A 15,939-nucleotide genomic window follows, 5' to 3' on the forward strand; every position below is an offset into this window, starting at 1 on the left:
ATCCCATTCTATCCACTTCCCCCTCCCCGTTTCAATAGCAAGTCTGATTGGTTTTAAAGAAATACCAGATGTGATCGGCTATTACGATTATGCTGAAAATTATCCAGAGACCTTGGCTTGTTTGCATCTGTGGTTTGGCTTGCCAAGCCCAGCTTAGAAGAGCCGAGGTGGCGCAGTGGTTAAATGCAGCACTGCAGGCTACTGCTAGATCAGCAGTTCAGCGGTTCAAATCTCACCGGCTCAGGGTTGACTCAGCCTTCCATCCTTCCGAGGTGGGTAAAATGAGGACCCGGATTGTTGGGGGCAATATGCTGACTCTCTGTAAACCGCTTAGAGAGGGCTGAAAGCCCTATGAAGCGGTATATAAGTCTACTGCTATTGCTATTGCTTAGACTGCTAGTTAAAAGACCACATTCACAATTTCAGGAAGCCAGGAAATCCTGTGGTGCTGGCTTGTCAAAGGTACACTTGCATGTTAAAGCAGTTTATAGTATGACAAATATTGTTAAACAGAAGTAATATCAGTTAAATCAATTGAAGTATAATAATAGCTCACCTGATTTGTTTGTGTTCATACAGATCAAACTACTTGATTGAACAGTGAATATAACCAGTTCATTCACCAATTAAAAATGGCATAATATGTTTCACTGTAAAGAACAATATTTACTTACAAAACAGAGATACAGTTAGCTATGTTTATATTGCTATAACATTTGCAATTATCACTCTTCCATCCTGTTTCAGAGCACTAAAGACGGTAGAGAGTAACCAAAACATTTTGTCTTTAAATGTCTATGTACTGTATGTTTATCACTAATAAATTGTTTAAGTGACATAGATACTCTCCTGAGATTTATATTACATTTGCACACAGAGGAAAGAGTTCTGAATGGATTTTGGCAAAACATTCTTGCTTTGATTTTATAACATACTGCAAGAAGCCTCACTAAAATATTATAGAAAATGGAAGAAATATAAATGATCAAAAAAGGAAACAAAAATCGCTATATTGGCTTTGTATAAAACAAAATAATTGCTTTGTAAAAAGAAAAGTTATAACATTTAACAAGGGGAGACAGGCTACAAAGGCAACAGTGTTAAGGTAGCTTTATTTATTAAATCTGATATACTGCTACTGTCTGTTAATTCTGAAATAAATTTCCTTCCATCATCTCGTTAAAATACCATTTACTTCATGCCTGTTATATTAATTGACCCATATAATCATTGTAAAGTATTAGAACATAATACTGTAGTTGCAACTTGCCGAATATAGTTTGAAACTTGCCAGTGGCATGTTTGACTTTAAAATTCAACTAAGGCCATTTGAAAGAGAAACACATATTCTTGTCATTAAATAATCCACGTCTGATTTCTAGAACAGCAATGATAATTTCAGTTCAATGAGTGGCAATCCATTGTAGCATATCCAAAGATTAGCCTGAATTATGATTATTATCGATACATTGCAAAATGCTACTGCAGAACCATGGAGCATGTTTTGAATAGTAGTGGATGCATTAAACACTTGGGGGGGGTTGTCTTGTGACTTGTGGCTGCAATTTGGGCTCAAAGTACAAACTGCTGAGGAAATCTTGTCAGAATGTTTCTTCTATTCCACAAAATATTTACATGAGTTAAACACCAAAAACCAACCTAATGTCATAACAAATTGGAATTCTTTGTTTTAGGACTCTTCAATCTTTTCCGCATTAATATTTAACTATCTTGATTAAAATAAATATTTTGAAGTGATCTAGTTGATCAGGAGCAACTTTTAAATGGATTGCAAGTTTTTTTTAAAGGTTTCAGATAACTATAAGCCTGCTAGGAGCCTCAAAAAAACTGAGCAGGTCTTGAAATTCTAAAAGCTTTCAGAAATATTGTAAACATCAAAAATCAAGGTGATTGGGGCACGGGGTGTGCTTTTCCCCAGATAGTGGTATAGGCACTTGCCTATGCATGGCTATACCAGAAGTGTACCAGTCAGCCTCTCAATGCATCACCAACATAGCAGTTTGAAGGCAAAAAAAGAGAACAGAAAATGTAGTGAGACTTTAAGAGAAGGGATTCATACTATTTCCTTTGTATTTCACTGATTTTTATTTTATTTTATCTGGAGTATTGCTTTTTTTCTTTACAGAAATACAAAGTATTGGAGACAGGAGCTTACGTCGCAACGACACGAAGTGCGATCTTGGAGCTACGAGATCGCAGTCAATACTTTTGCCGCTGGGCTGTCCATTTGGACCTAAACCGTCCCGAAGAGACGATGACAGGAAAGAGTATGTCTTGCTGATCTCAGGGACATCGCAAAGTCCCTGATTGATCCAAGAGAATCTCTTCTTGCCGATGACAAAAGCACAGCCCCAGGCTGCCAAAGTCGGGACAGCTCTGCAACAGGAGGAAAGCGGAAAGAGAAAGTGTGTCCATTTGGTGAAGAAATCTTATTTTTATAAAAGATTGCCCAAAAAAGATTGAAGCTAAATTAAATTGGTTAAGAAAAGAAAATAAGCGGCGAAATTAAGCATTATTGGACAGTGTGTTATCCTTTTTTATTTTTTTTATGGATGGAAGTTTTCTAAACATTTTTTATTTTTTAAAGTGAAAGTATCAGTTTTTCTTCTTCTACTTCTTTTTTACCTATGGATTAAATCTTTTTCTTTATTTCTACAATACTGGTTGGGATGGATTTTTTCTTTTGTTTCATTTAAGAATTTTGTTTCTTCTAAGCCTGAAACATAAAGAAGATATAAAAGGAATATAAAGAGGGTAGTAACCTCAGAGGGAAAAGAAGTTACACTGCCACTTGGAGGTTGGAGGTTGAGTTCTGGAAACATTGCTTTTTCTTTCTTTTCTTTGATCATTTTGACCTTGCACTTCAAAGGCCTCAGGTTGTTTATAGAAGAGATAAAAAGAAGAACATGGGTTGTTTATGCAGGTGCTCTTTGGATGCTCTTTGTAGCTGGAAAGAAGTCAAAATAAACCTTTGTTTTTAAACTAGAGTGGCAATGTTTACTAACTGGAAGGATGGAGCAACACCAAGAAGAAATCATAACATTACAACAGATTATGTTTGAAATTCAAAAATTATTAGAAATAACAGAAAGCGTTGAGAAGAGATTGGAAAATATTGAAAATATAATTTGTAATGTGGTAAAACCTGATGGAAAAATGGAAGATATCCAGCAAATGGAAAAAGTAGAAGCTAGGGTCCTAAAAACCCAGGGGGAAAATGAACAAAGAGGCAAGATAATTGTGGATATTGATAGTGAACTGAGTGTGGTTGGAGATGGAAAGAGTGGAACATGGAAAGGGAAGATAGATGGTAAGGTGCTCTACTCCACGTTTCAAGGTATAGAAGGAGAAAAAAGAGAAGAATTGATGGACTTAAGGAGAGAGACTTTGACAAAAGCACTACTGATAACCAAAGATAAGCTGATTAAAGATGCTGATGGAGGGTCTCGAGATTTTACAAGATATGTAATAAGCAACAAGTTGCGAAGAGAAGTCCACACAAATTTGATTAATAACTAGAAGACTAATTCCACAAATGGCAAAAGAAATAGGACTACACTATTACTGGAAAGACGCAGGTTGAGATATGGGAATGAATAACAAAACACTAGTTAAACGTAGTTAAAATTAGAGCATAATGTTAAAAATGAAGGGATAATGGATAAAGCTAGATAATTGATAGTGATAACAATGTACATATGTATTGGTTTGATAAGAGGAAATTTGGTATAAATTTTAAATGGTGACCATGAAAGGAAGTTTAAAAACTCTGTTATGTATGAAAACTTATAATATAACAATGATAATAATGTAATGATTGTATTGACATGATAAAAGGGAAATTGGATAAAAATTGTAAACAGTGATTAAGAAAAGAGGTCCAAAATTTTTGTTATCAAACATAATTAATTTTTATTTTGAATGTGTCATAAAGATATAATGTTGCTGGAGGATATTGAAAATAGATAATGGAATGCCATTATGTGGTTTTGTTTTAAATTTTGGAATATTTGTTATAAAGGGACGTTAAAACAACTATAGTGATACAAAGGATGAGGTATGATGATAGTAATATATATAAATATATCAGATGTAAAATATATAATTTGATATGAATCATAGGTGATGACTGTGGAAGGGATGCATGAAAGTTTGTTGTAACCAATTGACACACTTTTTACAATTTGTAATGGAAGATGTTTTTATGGTGTTTGTTGTGTTTTGTGTGTTTGTGTTTATTCAAAAATAAAAAAAAAATAAAAAAAGAAATACAAAGTATAGATCAGGGGTCCCCAAACATGGCAACTTTAAGACTGGTGGACTTCAACTCCTAGAATTCTCTAGCCAACTGGCTGGAGAATTCTGGGAGTTGAAGTCCACAAGTCTTAAAGTTGACAAGTTTGAAGATCTCTGCTATAGATCATAATAAAAATATGAATCACCATAGACATACATATTCTTTGAGAATGTAGGCATTTGGCCAAGGAATTTCTGGAATTATACCAAGTGTATATCTTCAATGTACACACTCTATATTTACCTTCATTGTTACAAGCCTGATGGATAATGGCAATGTTGAAAAGCAAAGAAGGTGGATTATGTCTACGACTCTGTGAGGTTTGACCCTGGTCTACAGATTATAGGAAGATAATGTGAAATTAGATTCCATAGGGCTAAGCTGGGTCAAAGAAACTGCTGAGCTAAACCCTTTCAAATCACACATTTTTGTGAGCCAGCCAAAATGAAAAACAGAATGGGTAAGCAGGCACATTTTATAAGATGTAGGGCTCAGGATGTTATTATACTGAGGTTTATTAAGCATGGCATGGTAGGAAAACAATATTCAGAAGGAAGTTCAGGACTACTGAGCTGATTAGAAGTTTATTAATGTGACAGGACTGGTATGTGTCACTAGGAAGCTCATCATTCTAACAGCGCCAGAGAAAAGATCATCCTCATTTTGACAAATCTTCTTTATCTCCGACTTTTTCCTCTTCACTCCCTTTCCTAGTCCACAGCAATAATTATAACCAGTGTGAACATGTTCCAGAATTCTCAAAATATAAAATAACACAATTGAAATTGATACTCTACAACAAAACAGGCAAGAAAATCCACTTCTTTTTTTATAGATTTACATCAGTGGTGGGTTTCAAAAAAATTTCGAACCTACTCTGTGGGTGTGGCCTCCTTTGTGGGAGGGGCTTCCTGGCCATGTGACCTGGTGGGAGTGGCTTGCTGGCCATATGTTTTCTTTCTTTCTCTCTCTCTCTCTCTCTTTCCTTCCTTTTGTTTCTCCGTTCCTTTTTCCTTTTTTTCTTTCATCTCTCTCTCACTTTTTATTTCTTTTTTCTTTCTTTCTTCCTTCCTTTCTTTCTCTTTCTCTTTCTCTCTCTGTGTGAGTCTGCCTGTCTGCCTGTCTGTGTGTGTCTATGTGTGTGTCTGTGTGTGTCAGTGGTGGGTTTCAAAAAATTTTGGAACCTCTTCTGTAGGTGTGGCCTGCTTTCTGGTGGAACCTCTTCTAACCGGTGCGGTAGATTTGACGAACTGGTTCTACCGAACTGGTGCGAATTAGTAGGAACCCACCTCTGATTTTCATGCTATTCGCTGAACAATCCAACTCAATTAAAAAGTTTTCCTGGAATGAGAAATATGTACACCAAAGCAAGAAGAAATAGAAAATGACTTTTTAAAAGTTTGGTTTTGTGCTTTTCAATAGTGCATTAGGGTATTATCCATATGAAATATTGCAGTTCCATGGCTATTTGTTCTATTTTTAATCTGATACATTTTTGTCCAGGCGGTTTGAGCTCTTTATTTTAGATGACAATTCTGAAACTGTTTTTATTATTTCTATGTAATATACACAACTGAAAGCTATAAAAAACTCAACTAAAAGTAGAGTAAAATGTTGGAGCCAAGTGACAGAAGTTATGCAAATTATGGAAAGATTTAATTTAACAAAATTTACAAGTTAATATGCCAATATTTATGGAGATGCTTGTTGACAGTCCTATCTGATTACTTCATGAAATATCACAGCCCTTTTTACAATAAGGATTTCATTTGAGTACATATAATTGGGGCTAAATTTAATAAATCATTATGATTTGAATGCAACAGAAAATATTAAGCATGTGAGCATGCATTGTACCTCCTCCTCTGACCTGAAGTTAAACAATTAAGTGATAAATCTCACCTTTAAAAAAAATCAAATTAGTTTCCCTCAACTTACAAATAAAAGATGGTGTGTTTGATGCTGAGGAATAACTTTTTTCTCTCCATTTTGTCAAAAATAAATTTAGCATTTAATTTTTTGACATGCTTTGTATTGATCCATCATGTAAATAGTCAAATTGTCATATGTCCTATGTAGTTAAAACTGCATACAATATAGAATCAAAGACAGAATTCTATCCATCCAATTCCAGGCAAAAATGCTAAAAACATGACATCCTTATAACAGGCATCAAAAATATAGTGGGTGGGGCCAGAACAAAAGCTACTTTGGATTTATTTCATCTCAAATTTCAGTGCAATTCCAATATATACTCTCTCCAATCCTATTTCTAACATTTTTCTTCTTTTATGATGTCAAATGTTGTAATTTGCTAATAACTTTTTTAGATCCCTGGGAAGTACACTAAAAGTTTTTAAAAGGATGAAGATGGCTGAGGGTCTTGGATTCTGTTTCTTTATTCATACTGAACACAACACTCGACCAGGGACGTGCAGTCACTAGAGGCAGGGGAGGCGTGGCCTCACCAGTCATGAGGAAAAGGAAAGAATTTTAAAGAATTTTTAAAAAATAATTAAAGCCAAGGTAGTTGCTACCAGATTCACAGTGACTTGGAACAGTGCTTAGTGTTAACTATAGGAGGATGCCAGAGAAATAGGGGCCTCCTGTGCATAAGCAATTTTTCGCCTTTTAAGAGTTAAGCAAGGGTTAACAAGCAAAAAATTTCGTATGCAAAGGAGGCACGTGTTCTCTCGCCTCCTGTACAGAGCATTTTTAGAGGCTTTTTAGAGTTCTCTGGGTGCAACTAGCTCAGTCTGACTCAGAGCTCTGGCCTTTCATGAGGGCAGGGCAGGCAGAAGCAGAGTTGAAATCGTCTCTGAAACAGCTGGAAAAGGTGTGTGTGTGGGGAGAGGAATTCAAAAGGTTTGATTGGAAGGCAGCAGGGGAAGGGGGGGTATGGCAGAGGAGCTGCTTTCAAGCCTTTGGAAAATATATCCAATCCAACTTCTGTGTTTGTGTTTGTTTGAGAGTGAGTGAGTGAGAGAGGGATCCATTTTCTCTGTGTGCGTGTGTCTGTTTGAGAGAGGGGGGAGGGAGGGAGAGAGAGAGGAAGGAGGGGGAGGGAGAAGAAAAAATATGGGAAAACATATTTTGCAAGGGGGAAAAATGCTGTCGCTTTAAATCGGAACTGAGCATGCCTGGCTGTGGAATTCTGGGAATTGAAGTCCACAAGTCTAAAAAGTGCCTCACCAGCCATAAAGCTGACCGCACGTCACTGCACTCGACCCTCTACATTATTTGTTGAATAAATTCACTGACATGATGACTTGTTTCAGGCTGCTTTTCTGATCGGGAGGTACCCTAATTCCAAGATCAACAAATATCATGAGTCTTGATTATGGAAAATAATTGAGGAAATAGTAGGAAAATACTTACGGTATATGCCAATGCAAGATCAGGGAGGGAGGGAGGAAGCAAGGGAGGGAGAAAAAAAAGAAAGGAGAAAGAAATAAAAAGGAAGGAAGGAAGGAAGGAAGGAAGGAAGGAAGGAAGGGTGAGACTATGAGAACTTGGTAAGAAAGCTTGATTTTATCAAATCACTTGAATGGGTTCCTTTCAAGGCCTATTATTTACACATGAGGTGGGAAGACTTCAGGCTTTTTGGTGATGCAAAAGGCAATTCTGCCCTTGGCAGAATCTTTTGAATAGCCCCACCCTTCTTAATTTTAACATTAGCATTGGGGGGGGGGGGAGAATAGTTATGTTACCACTTCTACTGGTCCATGGAACATCAGAAATCCTTACAATCCTTCCTCTGAAAATAAATCCTCCCTACCTTCTGTTTCTCCCGGGCCTATTTTATTGCATGCTTAGGGTTTGCATATCCATGAGGTGTAAATCCAGGCTGAATATGCGAGGAAGGATTACGATTACGTCTTTTTTGCATGGAAGTCTGTAGTGATTCTCAGCCATGGTTGTCCCAAGGTGCTTTTTCTGGAGACAACTGGACTTATTTTTTTCTTTGAGGAAGTTTCACTTCTCAACCAAGAAGATTCTTCAGCTCTGACAGACTAATGGGGAATGGAAGGATTTATATTCCTTGCAGACAGCTGGCCATTTGCATCCTTTTAGAGGGTCGTCGAAGCATTTGGGGGTTTATCTGTTTCTTTTTCACTCCTCCAAAACGAATTATCTGGCATTATCGCGCGCCGTTAGAGACCCGGCATTTGCTTGAACAATGCAGCAGAGTGAAACCTTTGTGCTTCATTGCAAGAGAGGTGCGTTGCGTGGCCTCACTGATTTCCACAAGGTCTCGCTGTACAGCACATCCTACAACCCAAGGTGGTGAAGGGGTTTTGTTTTGTATGTGCGCACCCCCACCTCCATCTTTCCTAAAACAATTTTATGCTGCCCGCTAGGGGGCAGCCTATGCACATCTGAGGGGCTTGAGACATTCTAACCAACCTCTGTTTAACGAGGAATAATTATTTTAGGAAGTTAAGAAGGACCGTTGGGCTTAGAGCTATTGGCAGTTGAAGAAAATATTACATTTTCATTCTTGTATGCAACGCATATTTCTCTAACTTCATATTTAATTGATCTTATTATCTAGACCCAATAATAGTAGTTTGTCGAATGATTACAGCCTTGCTGTTAAAAAACAGCTAATTTAGGGTGCGTTATAATTTCAGTAGAACTGATTAGCTAAAATATTAAAGAGGAAAATATTATTTTTGTCTTCTTACACAATATTTTTTTCATGTTCGCGTTACCTGTTCTCTATTAATCAACCTGAATGTAATACTTGCTTATTGGTTTATTAAACAGAACATTTTTGTATGTAAATGTTGAGGATCCCAACTGGTGAAGCAATAATTAATTAATGCACATGAAGGGAGTGCAATAATAAGAAAAAGTTACAAGAACTTGTATTTTATTATGAAGGAAAAAGACAAATCAGAATACCAGTTCTCTAAACCCACAGCATTATGAGGATTTTTCATGAAGATTTTTCATCAAGATTTCTTTCCAGTAAATGAATATGACTTGTGAAATTTAGGATCGTTTAAAATATTCAGATAATTTAAAAGAATACAACTAATATAGATAAAAAGTAGAGGGACAAAATACTTGGAGAATGCGGGCATCGATCCCGCTACCTCTCGCATGCTAAGCGAGCGCTCTACCATTTGAGCTAATTCCCCTTGCTTGTTTCGGCTCTTTTTCTTTGGCCTTATAGAGCAATTCTGAAGCATTTATCCAAATTATGGTTAATGCTGTCTTCTCAACCTATTCCCAAGTTCAGTGAATTTGTTGTCCCAAATTTCGTTTCCTTAACTATAAAGCAAGCAAAGGAGGGAAGAAGGGCTGGAAACGCAGCCTCTCGAGAAAGCAAGATAGGGGAAACTACACTTCCCATGACCCTTCAACAGCGCATGCGTCGCTCGGTGTTGCCGAGCGCGCCTCCGGGAGGAGAAACTCGAAGCGCCGCGGATGGCAGCGGGTTGCTCCTGAACAAGGCTCGTTTTGCATTGGGCGAGGCGGCGGCGGCGGTTGGCGCCGTTCATTACTCTTCTTGTCCCTCCTGGCGACCTCGGCGGCGGCGGCGGAGGATGGAAGAGCGGGAAAAAGGAGGAGGAAGGCACGGTAGCCGGAGCAGCGCGGACCCCTCTCTTGGTTTGAGGTGAGCCGGCGCCGGTGGTGGGTCGGTGAGGCGGCAACGGCGACCGCCCGGGAAAAGGACAGACATAGCCACCTTCCCCGTCGGAGAGGCTCGGGGAGAAGCGTTTGTGGCGCTCCGCAGGGGCTTGTCGGGAGGAAGCTGCCGGAGGAGGGTCGAGGGGCAGCCAGCCCCGCAGCTGCGGTCCCCGCCGGGATGGAGGTGCCTGGCCGCGCGCGCGCACACGCACGCGGAGGGGGAGAGAGTGAGCGCGCGCGCGAGAAAAGCCCAGACGGGATGACCCGTTTCTTGGGTGGCGCGTGAGGAAAAGAGAGAGGCCGGGCGGGTTGAGGGGACCGGGAGTGGGGAAGGACCCGCGGGCGGGCTGTTCTGAGGCGCTCGGAAGAGTTGGAAGGTTTTGTGTTGCGGCGAAAGGGCGTGTGGCTGCGACCCTGATGGAAGGGGAATTAGGGATCGCGTCTGTCTAGGAGAGGGTAAGAGGTAAGTGTGCGTGCGTGCGTGAGTGAGTGAGTGAGAGAGAGAGAGAGAGAGGAGAGAGAGTGTACAGCGGTGGGAGGGTGGAATTCGTTTGCTGTGGGTGGCAACTGGGTCGGGGAAGAAGGGGGTGTGCTGTGCCATTGTGTGTGCACGGGGAGGCTACTCTGGAAATCTTTTGTGGGATTCTGGGCAGGTCCCGTTTGGTTTGGGCTGGGAAGACGGGAAAGTGGAGAAAGGAAATAAGTAGGAATGGTAGGTAACCCTGTGGAGATGAATATTCATGCCAAGCCTGGAGACACCGGATGCATGAGAGAGAGAGGGAGACAGAGACAGACAGAAAGAGAAACAGACTGAGAGACAGAAGAAGAGAATGCCGAGGAGAGTTGCATTTCTGATCTCTTCATGAAGCTCAACTTGAGGAACTTTTATGAGTACAATAGTTAAGTTTGTGCTATATGTGCACTACGGGATATCTTTAGAAAAGAGAGCTCCTCTTCTTGGAGATGAGAAGTACTTGGATTTGTGTAGGAGAAATCAATGAGCATCACAACGTGCTGATGTGATTCTTGAAAGAAAACATGCTCCTGAGAGTAACAGGCTTTTTCGACTATAAAGGGAAGGGAAGAAAGGGAATGATTTATGTTCCTTCCAGCGACCCAGGAAATAATTTAATAGTAACACCCACGATCCTGACAAAGTTCACAGAGCCACTTCACAGACATGTAAACACTGCTGTTTGTCATCTTTTTACAGAGGCCATGAATAGCACTAAGTAATCTAAACCTCCTGCAATTATTAAATGGGCTTGGTCCAGGTGTTTGTCTCTGTGCCAAAAAAAGCCCCTTGTCAGTATGAACACATACATTCACACAGTGGAAACTTTAAAACAGCTCATTGTCTGTTCTCATGTTTATGGGTTTTTTAGTTCTTCCTCTGACTAATAGTAGGCTTTGAGTTGGGTTGAATTACAAGTGATTACTTGAACTTTCTATGTAACTGAACTTGCATGATGCAATTACTTTTGTTTTGTAATAGGAGCAGTATAGGAGCAGTATAGAAAAGATAAACAAAAATAATTGGGCTATCGTATTTTTTAATACAGAGAGCAATTTACACTGTGTTCTAAAACAATTTCAATTGTATAGAGCAGGATGGGCTAAATTAATTGACTCAAAACTAAAAGCATGTACAAATGTAGGCAAACTTCTGTATATTGAGACAAAGTCATTCTTTTTATTGCATTTTTTGTTTGATTTATGTGTTGCCACATAGTGGAAATTTAATAAGCAATGGTGAATTTCTGACCTAAGAGTTATGTGAATGAAATACTGAAATGCATTAAGTAGTATTTAGGGAATGTTGGACATCTTTTCAATGCTGTCATGGTTTCCTCATCCATTAGTATCAAACTTTTGAGGTACATTGGGTTAGAAACCAGATAAGAACCACTGGAATTATAGTTTATGGTTGTAGGGTACAATAACATATTGTAATTTTGAAAGTCTGACAGCGTTTCTTTCTTTCCCCTTCTTAACCAAAGAAAGTGAAGTCACCTCAGGTTTTTCATGTCCTCCTCTCTTTCAGATCAAATTAACCATCCATACATTCCTTTATCAAGTTATCTCCTCTACAGTTAAGAAATGTTGATTCAGGTTAAATTCCATTGAAGCTGTAGGATAAATCTTATTAGCTACATTTTACCAAATTTACATATTTTTGAGATGATCTTTAGATCAAGCCTTTTTCATAATTTTACACACTATATTATAGGTGTGCATAGTGTAGTGCAGTGTAATGCAATGATCAATGTATTGACTAGAACTCAGGAGCTCTGGCTCCCTTAGTCATAGTAACTCATTGAATGACTTTGGGCTAGTTATTATAGGCTAATTATAATATAATTCTTTGTAGAAATGGCTTGAATATTTTTTCTGTATAGTCTATTTCATACTAAAATTATTTTATATACAATAGTCAGGATATAAGAAAAATGATAACTTCATATGTGAACTAATCCTGGAATTGTTAAACTAGCTATTCATATTTTATAGGAAGATGTAATGTGTGGCAGTTGAGACTGCAGTGATTCTTAATATCATTAAGTTTGAATTTTTATAAGCAAGAAAACAGACATGATGTAATAACATTCCAACTAAACCACTGGATTTCTCTTTTTAGTCAAGCTGCTAAATTTTACATTCTGTATATGCAAAGAAGGGTATAGTCTTAATTTTGCTTTGAAGCTTCAATATCAAGTATCTGTGATGGGACATTATTTTATTTTTATGAATAAATGAGAGTACACAAGTAAAAATTATTATTCATAATAAAGGATTGCAATGCTAGGAAGCAAAGCATGTGAAATAGAAGCAGTGTAATTCCTTTCTGAATCATACCTGCTAGTGAAAGCCGGCCATCTCTCAATACCAGAAGTTATTTTATTAGTAGGTATTGTATTACTGAATTTGTATTATTGGTGAAAGTTTTCTTTATTATAACCCCTCCTCACCTTTACTTTTTACTCCTGGCTTTAACTGTTTTGTCTAAGGAAGAATTTTTAGAAACTCAGACGTTTACTACTATTGTGTTATAAAATACTGGTGGGCTTAAAATTAGTATTGTTTTTATGGATTTTAAATAACCTTTGCGCAAACTTTTTTCATTGTTTTTGAAAAATAAGACCACTTAAGAATACTTTCACTTTTAGTACTGTGTCGAAATGAAATTAATAGTGATGTTGAAATTATAACCTCTTTGCAGTTTTACATGCATGAAACATGATTTTGTCGTCTCTCCCCCCCCATCTGATTTTTTTTTACATTTCAGGAGTTAAACCAACTCTTAAGATATTCCAAATATGTTATGCAAGTTTCTTTCTCTGTAATTACACCAAATTAATCTTATTTCTGTTGTATTACTGGAATACACTCTCTTTATACTGTAAATGTAAATGATGATTAAACGTTTACTCACATTTTGGGAAAGCAAAAACATATATTATTATTATTGCAGCTTTACTGTTGCATATCTATTAATTTTAGGAGAACTCCTGATAAATACATTTTCTAATGACGCGTGGCCAGCATAATTGTAAAATCATTTCAAATCTAAAATGATTAAATCTAATTAGATTTAAAGGTGATTATTATATGTTGTTCTATCTGCGATATATTGCAGTTGTAGGCAGACTGGCTAGAGGATTCTACTTTGTTTATAACTAAAACTCCCAAGGCTGCAATGAAGCAAATGCCAAAAAATAGTTCAGGATGATGGAGAACAATAACAGAGAGGTTAGCCTAGGACAGCAATGGCGAACCTTTTTTGGCTTGCGTGTCATAAGCCGGGGGAATGCAGGGGGGGGTCGTGCGTGGGCATGCTGCACCCATAATGCAATGTGTGACCCCCCAGCATGCATGCATGCATGACAGGTATGGCCCCCCATTTTTTGCATGGTTTTTTCACCCTCCCCAGGCTCCAGAGGCTTTATAAGATCCTGGGGAGGGCAAAAACAGCCTCATCCGCCCCCATGGAGGCCCTCTGGAGGCTTCGGGAGCTTCCCTGAAGTCTCTGGAGGGCAAAAAACTACCCTATGAGCAAACCGGAAGTAACTTCCGGGTTGCTTGTAGGGCTGATTTTAGCATTCAGGAGCGTTCAGGAGCCCTCAGGAGGTTTCCCTGAAGCCTCTGGAGGACAAAAAACCACCCTACGAGCAAACTGGAAGTGACTTCTGGTTTGCTCTTAGGGGCATTTTTGGTCCTCCAGAGCCTTCAGGGAAGCTTCCAGAAGGCCCCTGAAGGCTCTGGAGGGCTTAAAACGGCTCTACAGGCAAACCGGAAGTTTGGGAACGGATTTCTGGTTTGCCCGTAGGGCTGGTTTTTTGCGCTCCAGAGGCTTCAGGGAAGCTCCTTAAGCCTCCGGAGGGCCTCTGGGGGAGCGGGGTGGGGGAGGCTGTTTTCGCCTTTCCCAGGCTCCTATAAAGCCTCTGGAGCATGGGGAGGGTGAAAAATGGCTTAAAAAAGACTGAACTCAGCTTGCCAGCATACGCATGTGCGCTGGCCAGCTGACAGGGCAACACCTCGCGTGCCCTGACAAATGGCTCTGCATGCCACCTGTGGCATGCGTGCCATACGTTTGCCATCTCGGGCCTAGGAATTTCTGATCAGATTTCTGCATCAAGCTCACAAGTCCTTTCTTATAAAAGTCCACTCTGGTCTTCCCTTGAGTGCTCTTCCTCAGCAAACTATTTTTTGTAAGGATAAAAGTTTTGTTTCTACTATTGGTGTGATACAGCTTTCTGATTTGCCACTGTTTATCATTCTTCTGTTCATCCTCTTGTGTAGTTACTAAATTAGATGGGAAGATAATTTTTCAAGGCAACTGTAAATTCCTAAATGGGTACTGCTGGAGATATTTGCTTTGTTTTCTTCATTACTAACTCATCATTCTTCTGTTCATCCTCTTGTGTAGTTACTAAATTAGATGGGAAGATAATTTTTCAAGGCAACTGTAAATTCCTAAATGGGAACTGCTGCAGATATTTGCTTTGTTTTCTTCATTACTAACTCATTTAACAGTTTGTGTTAGAAGAATAAGAAACAATTAAGTGAAGGAATATAATGAGAAGATTGGCAATATTCTATAAGACACCAATATGAAGTCCTAAATTAAACACCAAAAAGTGCCTGCTAGTTCTGTTTGAGCAACATGAAGGTATTTCCAGAGTGAAGCTAGGCTCAAATTCAGATGGAGATTATTTGCCTTTTTATGTTCTGATGTTAAACAAATTGCTTAAAGCTCTTTTCAGCAAGTAGAATCTGTATAAGTTCAACTTTTAGTATAAGCATTAGTTGTAAAAAGATGCTGTTTTACATTTATTACTAAAAGCAGTTTAAGAATTTATAATTGTCCAATTTAGCAGTGTGAAAATTGACTATTTCTAAATTCCAAGGTATAGGAAATCTATTATGTGTTAAGGGAGATAGCTTTAATAAAGTATAGATTAACATATTTCATTAAGCCATCATTTGTTTTACCAATGTTTTGAAAATAAAAACACACATAGTGGCTTGTTGCATTAATAATAATAAACTATGCTTACTTTTCACAATGGTTGGATTCATATATCACACTAAACTAAAATATGATATAATACAGTAGAAGACCACATTGAATTTACATTTTCTTTAAACCTCAGGTCTTTGATTTATTGTGTTGCTAAGGAAATCAGATGCTTTACATTATTTTGTTGCCTGAAATATGTAAGTTGTGATCCTATACAATACATTCCATTACAATGGGAAGGCAGTAATGATGTGCTTAAGTTTCAGTTAAATTAATAATCATGATATTTTTTCTGAATTTATCCATAAGAAACAAGAGGCAGCGTTATTAACTTTTCCTTGCTCCAGTAGTACTACTGTTTCAGGAGTAATCAGTGATCAGTAATTATTTGTCACAGTTGATAATTTTGTAAAAAGAAAGGAAGACTAAGATAGAAAACACTGGCTCACTGCTAGAAATA

General features: G+C 38.3%; 1 protein-coding gene and 1 non-coding gene across 2 annotated transcripts in view; one reads left to right on the forward strand and one right to left on the reverse strand.

Moving 5' to 3' along the window:
• Positions 1-9,392: 9,392 nt before the first annotated feature.
• Positions 9,393-9,465, reverse strand: TRNAA-AGC. Its single transcript has one exon. It is a non-coding gene; the product is annotated as a tRNA-Ala (tRNA).
• Positions 9,466-9,765: 300 nt separating this feature from the next.
• LOC116520161 overlaps positions 9,766-15,939 on the forward strand; it is a 114,105-nt gene continuing 107,931 nt past the window's right edge. Inside the window, exon 1 of the mRNA XM_032234315.1 lies at positions 9,766-9,944. The gene's annotated coding sequence lies outside the window, so the exon portion shown is untranslated. The remainder of the gene's footprint in view (positions 9,945-15,939) is intronic.

The sequence above is a fragment of the Thamnophis elegans genome, chromosome 1 (assembly GCF_009769535.1).
Source record: "Thamnophis elegans isolate rThaEle1 chromosome 1, rThaEle1.pri, whole genome shotgun sequence".
NCBI classification, from domain to species: domain Eukaryota; kingdom Metazoa; phylum Chordata; class Lepidosauria; order Squamata; family Colubridae; genus Thamnophis; species Thamnophis elegans.